At 33.2% G+C, this 7,769-nt stretch overlaps 1 protein-coding gene across 1 annotated transcript in view; it reads left to right on the top strand.

Moving 5' to 3' along the window:
- Positions 1-3,411: 3,411 nt before the first annotated feature.
- The window catches only part of LOC129245285 (uncharacterized), a 59,024-nt gene continuing 54,666 nt past the window's right edge, over positions 3,412-7,769 (top strand). Inside the window, exon 1 of the mRNA XM_054883367.1 lies at positions 3,412-4,261. The gene's annotated coding sequence lies outside the window, so the exon portion shown is untranslated. The remainder of the gene's footprint in view (positions 4,262-7,769) is intronic.

Below are 7,769 nucleotides of genomic sequence, written 5' to 3'. Positions count from 1 at the left end.
CGCATATGCAATTATTGTTAAGAGAATTATGTGCAGCTGTTACAGTAACAGCAGCGCTAATTGAATATCGCTGTTAGTAGCCAGAATGCTAGTTGGAATAGTAATAACAGCAGGAGTAAGAGTAATTTCACAGCTGAAAGCGATTAATTTATTTATACATTTGCTTACAAATATTATGTATGGGAAATAATTCAAACAGAGTGCTAAAATTAAATTATAAATTAAATTAAATTATAATATAAAATAAGTAAAAAAAAATGGAAAAATGTTCTTCTTTTCTTTATTTTTTATTTTTTTTCTCATTTTACACGAATTTGATTTAACACGAGTGAAAAAGAAAAAAAGGGTGTTTTGCACGAATTGTTTCATTTTGACACGATTTTCAATATTTTATGAATTTTTTTAATCTCATAGAGCAAGTGGAGTGAGATTTATTGACGCATGTGAAATTAAAAATAGAAATTGAAGAGATTTGGTGGCTCCTAAAACACTCAGGCTAAAAACCTACTGTGTTTAAAGCCTGTAAAGAGGCTAGATAGTCAAGGAGGAAAGGAGAAAAGTTTTCGACGTATGTACGAAGCGTTCAAATTAGTCTAAGGAAAAGTCTTTGAGACTTAGTAAGCACGAAATAAATTCTTAGGTGGACCCTGAAAAGATTTTTCAATATTGTTTCCACCTAATTCTCTTTTTAGACAAATCTTTTGGGATCGTATCTATCGTGTAAAAAGAGAATTAGGAGTAGTTGCATTTGTGGCGACATTATCTGCTGCTAGTTGCCTTACGTATGTAAAATAACCATTTTTAATTAGGTATATTTTAGGCAAATAAATATAAGCAAATAAATAAAATAGTTTCATTAGCTCAATGCGCTGTCTTGCTTAAGCCAACCTAAAATAAGTACATCAGTACGGCGAAAGTTTCAACAAGAAGCTTTAAAACATAATATTTCAAACGAAAAACGGCAAGTATAATAGTTTATCTCACCAACAGCGGTGGATAGTAAGAAAAGCTCTACTGCCATACTGCTTTACTCCCTATTTATGAAGCGCGTTGCTTATTGATTGACTTAAGATCATTGCATAACAGCTGAATAATCTTATCTTTGTCCTTCATTTCTGTTTTGATTAGTGGTGCTGTTCACTGTTCAGTGCTTCTTTAGAGGATTTTCTTTAATATTTCGGCGAGAGCTCTTCGTAGCTCGGAGTCCTTCTAATGTTGGTCTCTCAAAATCGCTTTTTGCTCGAAATGCTCCTATTACTAGAGCCTTAATTGAGTTAAGTAAAATCCCTACATTTGTTGCGATAGATTTTTTATTGAAAAAAAAATTGCTTATTGAAATTTTTGAATATTTATTACATTTATAAATTTCTTTTATTAATTATAAATTTAGTATATTTTTTTTTACCTTAAAACTGGTGCTTACACCCTTTTTGACTGTTTGGCCGAGCTCCTCCTACTATTTGTGGTGTGCGTCTTGATGTTGTTCCACAAATCGAGGGACCTCAGTGAGAAATACGACCTTAAAAAAATATAATACCAAAAACAGCGAAAAGCAAAATAGCATAAATCTTGTTGGGAGCTTAGTAAAGGTAAACAAATTTAAACATTGCAAAGTAGCAGTTGTAGGATTTTTAGTGTCATCCACTGTATTTTTTATATTTTTATGTGTTTCTCTTTTTTATATAAAATAAAAAAAAGGTTAAAAAAATTTTACATTGAAAAATAGCAGTTTTACCATTTTTAGTGTCCCCAACTGTACTTTTTATATTTATATTTCTTTATTTTTTTTTTTGATTTTAATAATAAAAAAAGGGTACAAAATTTAAACATCGCAAAATAGCAGTTGTATGATTTTTAGTGTCACCAACTGTACTTTTTATATTTTTATTTATTTTTCTTTTTTTGATGCTAGTAATAAAAAAATGGTAACAAAAATTTAAGCATCGCAAAATAGCAGTTGTACGATTTTTAGTGTCACCAACTGTACTTTTTATATTTTTATTTATTTATTTTTTTTTTTATGTTAGTAATATAAAAAAAACTTTAAACATCGCAAAAAAGCAGTTGTACGATTTTTCGTGTCACCCACTGTATGCAAATCAAAGCTCGATACGTGGTTTATTTTATTTTTTGTTTTCTTTATTACTTTTTATTTTATCTTTTAATTAATGATTGCCTCCAATTTCAAAGATTCGTATGCGGTAATTGCAATTCTCACTGCCTTAGAAGAGTGCTTGCTTGTTCTTAGCTACTTGCTCAGAATTGTCTTCGTTTTCGAATTCGGCTATTTTGTGGAAGATGAAGAAGAAAGCACTCAAACGTTCGCTTTCTATTAACCAATTTGTTAGTGTAAATTGGGTAACTTTGGAACAAGCTTAATATCAACAATATTCTATTGGCATCAGGAGAAAATGTTAATGAAAAGAAAAGGCATAAATGTTGAATGAGTATTTTTCGTATACTAAATTGAAGATTCGCTTAAGGGATTTCAGACTTTCAACTCGCAAAATAAGGGATTTCAACACGCTGGTGAGGGGCTCATCATATTTCATGTGATAAAATAAAAGCTCATAGCAAATTGAGTTAATTGGATATTTAAAATATTTACGTATAATTAGTTCATGGCACAAACTCTATAGTCGACGAGATGGTTCGTGTAGTTTTTGTGGCGTATATTTTATGCAGGTTTAAGTACTATTGGACAATATTTTTCTTCTTCTTCAACAATTTTCTATTTGTGCTACAATTCCTAGCCAGAAAAGTTTGGTAAAATTGTATAGTTTACTTTGATTACAATTCATTAACATTCACTGGCATCAGCAGCAGGCATTATTAATACAGCGCTGTTATTAACACTAGCACTGCGCTAACATTTCTAATAGAGTGCTGTTACTAACACTAAACGTAGTATGTTACAAATTTCACTCTCTCTCTCTCTCTCTAGCGCTCTCTCTCTGTTAGCATACGCTGCGCTTTATCGATCACTATCAACTCGCAGCAGCTCCGCTGTTTGACAACATTTAGTCAGCATTTTTCATTACACGCGCACGGCACTCCAAACAATTCGTGGCGACTTTCGGTTGTGCTGCTGCTCCATGCTGCGAACATATCATTCTCATCGTTTTCGTCATTGCTGTCGGCGTCATCGTCGTCGTCGTCGTTGTCCCCATCATCGCTTTCATTGTTATTTAGTCACCAATCTTGGCCTCTAACTGAGCTCTTTAGCCATTTGCGCGTTCTTTCCCGCATTTACTTAGTAGTTTTTAATTCTTTACACAAACGACAACAACATGCCCCATAGCAGTAAGTAAAACGACTGTGGTGGGGAACGTGACGACGTAAGCACCGATGGCGATGATTGTGCCGACGACGAAGCTTCGTCGTCAGCTTCAACAACGACTACGACGCCGTTGAGTAGGACAGTTCTACGGCACTTTCGGCTAAGAATTCATTTCATTATTGTAACGTTCGTTGCGTTCGAGGCATCGCGTGTGCGCGTCTTCTCCAAACGGAACTTAACGCTTTACCGCATTTAGTTAACGTGAATTTCTAGAGTGCCAGTTGAAATAGCTGTCCGTGTGTTTGTGAGTGTGTTGGTTATTGTACGAAGCAGCAAGCAACACAGCACTTAACGCTTTCAATTGCTTAAAGTAACAACTGAAGCGAAGAAAATTTTCTTCTTTTTTTTTGTTGTCTTGATGTTAACGGTGATACAAATTACCTGAGAAATTTCTTACATATTTATTGCTGAAAATGAAATTTGTGTACTAATATTCACACTTACATAAGCACATACATACTTACATATGTATATCACTGCAATTTGGCGCAGAAATAAAGTGAAATAAAAAAGAAAATAATTTAAGAAACCGCAGAGAAATTACGTTCATAAAATTTCGTAATTTTGTGAAAGTGTTTTGTGTCGCATGACAATTGGCAACTGGCAACTACTCGCCCACTGACAGTTGTGGGCCATTTGTCGCTGATTAATCCACTACGCTGTCGCATTGGCGATTCGTCACACATTTTCGGCTGTGGATATTATGTTTTACACCTTCGCAGTGAGCGCAACCGTTTTGTAAACCAAAGAAAGTGGAATTTATTATTCATCTGCAATATTATGAAATTTGTTTGGAAAGTGTGAAAGCAATAAAGAATATAAAGTACAAGAGTGTTAAGGTGAAGTGTGTTTTGCTGTGGGAGAAAAATTGCATTTTAATAAGCTGAAGCTGAACCAGATAAAGAAATAATTTTAAACAACGTAAGTTCCATAAAAATTAAGAATAATAGGCAACACACAAATAATGAATTAAGGCTAAGAAATTACTTCTTCTGAATGCAAAAAAAAATTGTTTTTAAAGTAAAATTCAACACTGCAGTGAAGCTCATAATCAAGTCTTGCGTTTTCTTAATTATAAATCAAATGTAAGTGAGGCGTCTGAAAATAGTTCTTTCTCCATAAAAAAAAACAAAAATAAATAATTGGCGCGTACACTTCTGTTAGGTGTTTCTCTGAACTCCTCCTCCTGATTTGTGAGGTGCGTCTTGATGGTGTTTCACAAATGGAGGGGCCTACAGTTTTAAGAAGACTCTGGGAAATGGTTTTCTATGAGGAGCTTTTTCAAGGCAGAAATACACTCGGAGGTTTACCATTGCCTGTCGAAGGGCGGCCGCTATTAGAAAAACGATTTTCTTAATTTTGCTGTTTCACCGAGATTCGAACCAACGTTCTCTCTGTGAATTCCGAATTATAGTCACGCACCAACCCATTCGGCCACGGCGACTGCTATTCGAAAACACTTTTTCTCTCATTTCTCCCTATGGATCAGCGAAAGTGAGCTAATAATTAAGTTTTTTCTTTAAATTGTGCAGAGAACATAGTTTTGAGTTCAATTCTTAATAGCAATTTGTAATATTGGTATCAGCAGGAAGGTATTTTATTATGTAAATTCTGACTTCCATTAGATATCAATGAGCAGTTAAGATCTGGGTGTACAACAAAAACCATACAACAAAAAATTTAAAAATAAATTATAAGTAAAAAAAAATTGTTTATAATAATTTTCAAACTTTCATAAAAACTCTCAACTTTTTAATCCGAATTTTTGCGTATTATTTTAATGTAACAAGGTGCTTTCTACCCAAATACAGCCCGTTGCAGGATTATAGAAACATTAACTTCTTTAATAAAGTTCATACTACAACAAAAACTATAAAATGCAAAATAAAAAAATAAAAATATTACCAAAAATTTAAAAAAATTTTCAAACTTTCCTCAAAACTCTCAACTTTTTAACCACAACTTTGAAGTTTTTCTGGTTATGCATAAAAACTCTCAACTTTTTAACCAGACTTTTCGGTATTTCTCATTGAATTTTAGTGTAACAAAGTGATTTCTTCTCAGATACACCCGGATTCCAGGATTATAATAACAGAACTTTTTTTTAATATAATTCATACAACAAAAGCTATAAAATTCAAAAAAAAAAAAAATATTAACAAAAAATGTTAATAAATTTTCAAACTTTTCTCAAAACTCTCAACATTTCATCCACAACTTTGAAACTTTTCTGGGTATGCAATTCAATGTAACAAAGTGCTTTCTTCTCACATGCAACCCGCTGCAGGAATATAAAAACACAACCTTTTTTTTAATGTAGTTCATATTACAACAAAAACCATTAAAAAAAATAAAAAAAAAAATAAAAAAACATTTTTAAATTTTCAAATTTTCATAATAATTCTAAACTTTTTAACCAGAATTTTTGGTATTTTTCAGGTTAAGCAATTTTCTAGCCTATTGAGTTTTAGTGTAACAGAGTCTTCCTTCTTATTTACAATTCGTTGCAGGATTATAAAAACACAACTCATACTTCAACAAAAACAAAAAAAAATTATTAACAAAAATTTTCAAACTTTCATCAAAGCACTTTGACGAACTTTTCATGAGAGAACTTTTCAACCAGAATATTTCTGAGTATGCAGTTTTATAGCCCATTAAATTTTAGTCGAATAAAGTGCAAATTTCAAGTGACTACAAAATTTCGTTGATTTTTGACTTTTTTTCGCCAAGATGTCACGCATTTTCCCCCACACAAAGTGCATGCTTGCATTTTTTTGTATGGAAGAAAAAGCCTAGCAACGTCAACGAAATAAAAAATTGACAAATTACCGAGCGCGCTCTATTTTAGTAAGCTTTTTTTTAGTACGCTTTTTTCTACGTGGAGGCCGATAATTCCAAAAAATTATTGTCATTTTATGTACCACAAAAGTCGAAGGTCGTTCGCAGTTTCTTTACATTTCAATTTCCCGAACAAGTTTCAGAAAGGTAGGGTAACATTCATCTTCAACGTCAGAATTGGTTGCTATATTTACAGTGAAAAATGGTATACATATTTTTTTTTTTTTACTTCACTTAAGCTTTATAATTAAAATGTATTATTATTGATTGGCTATTTGTGCACTGCGACCTGATAAATTTATTGTGCAGCCATGTAGCCCACTCGTACAGCTTTAGGCTATTAATAAATCCTAAAACTGCTGTAGGCTTAATTTTTACTAGGAAGTTTGGATTTATAGCCCCATTTCCCAGGTAATTTAGTCTGCGTCGTGCCACTGCTGGGCAGTCGCATAGAACGTGTTCTGCTGTTTCTTGTGTATCTTTGCAGAGTTTACAAGAATCGTTTCCTATCGCACCCATCTCTTTCATGTCATAATTAAGTTTACAGTATCCTGTTAGTACTTCAGTGTAAAGTTGTATGTATGTCCTGCTTAGGTTAAGGATTGCTTCTGCCTTTATCTGTTCCGGATCTATGAGTCTTTTCGATTGCCGCATGCCCAATTGGGCTCTCGTAAGCGATTAGGCCTCGTTGTTCCTGCTCACGCAGAAAGGAACTTTTGAAGCTGTTGTTTACCCCGCCGAAATTTTCAAGACCTATGAAGGGGGTCTTTGGCCACTTTTTCGCTAAAGTGTCCGCAATTTCATTCCCTTCATGCACCTCATGTCCCGGAACCCACATCAAGGTAACAAAGTTTCTTGTTGCTAGTGTGTTGAGGATTTTAAAACATTCCCAGACCAACCTTGATTGGAATGAGAAGCTATCCAGCGATTTTAGAGCTGCTTGACTGTCAGAGAGAATGTTAATATTAGCAGCGCGCGTGCCTCTCCGTAGACACTCTCTGGCACACAGCTCTAAGGCGTGAACCTCCACTTGGAAACTGGAAGTGGTAATGTACGGTGACGTCAATTACAGAATTATTTGTCCAATTATTTCAAAATTCGGAAGAACGTACGTTTCTAAATAATTATTTCATTTTTTATTTCTAAAATTGGGGAACACCAAACACCGTTCTATATTAACTACTGAGAAGCGCTGCCGCCAATTATTCACCAAATTTTAAAGAGTTATCAAAAGAAGTAAAATAAATGTTTGTGCCTTCACAATGTATACACTTTTATTTATACGTTTTCAAGAAATATAATTTCTATAAAAAAATGTGTTCATATCTTTAAATACCTTTTACGTAAAATTTTAAACTTCGGAAAATGACGCGGATCATCAATGCACTTGGCCACTTGATACAATAAAAAAAACATAAGAAAAAAACACAAAGAAAAAAAAAACAAAAATATTTAATTTACTTGCGCTTACTACAATTAAATAAAATATCGTTTTTTGGATAGATGTAAAAAGTGAATTTTAGTTTAGAAACCACAAATGGCACTTAAAGTGCTAACGAAAAGCCAGTAGAATGAACAAATTAGGAAA

Source organism: Anastrepha obliqua, chromosome 4 (genome assembly GCF_027943255.1).
Source record: "Anastrepha obliqua isolate idAnaObli1 chromosome 4, idAnaObli1_1.0, whole genome shotgun sequence".
NCBI lineage: Eukaryota > Metazoa > Arthropoda > Insecta > Diptera > Tephritidae > Anastrepha > Anastrepha obliqua.
Note: the sequence above shows the minus strand (reverse complement) of the source record. Positions and strands in the feature narration are given on the sequence as shown.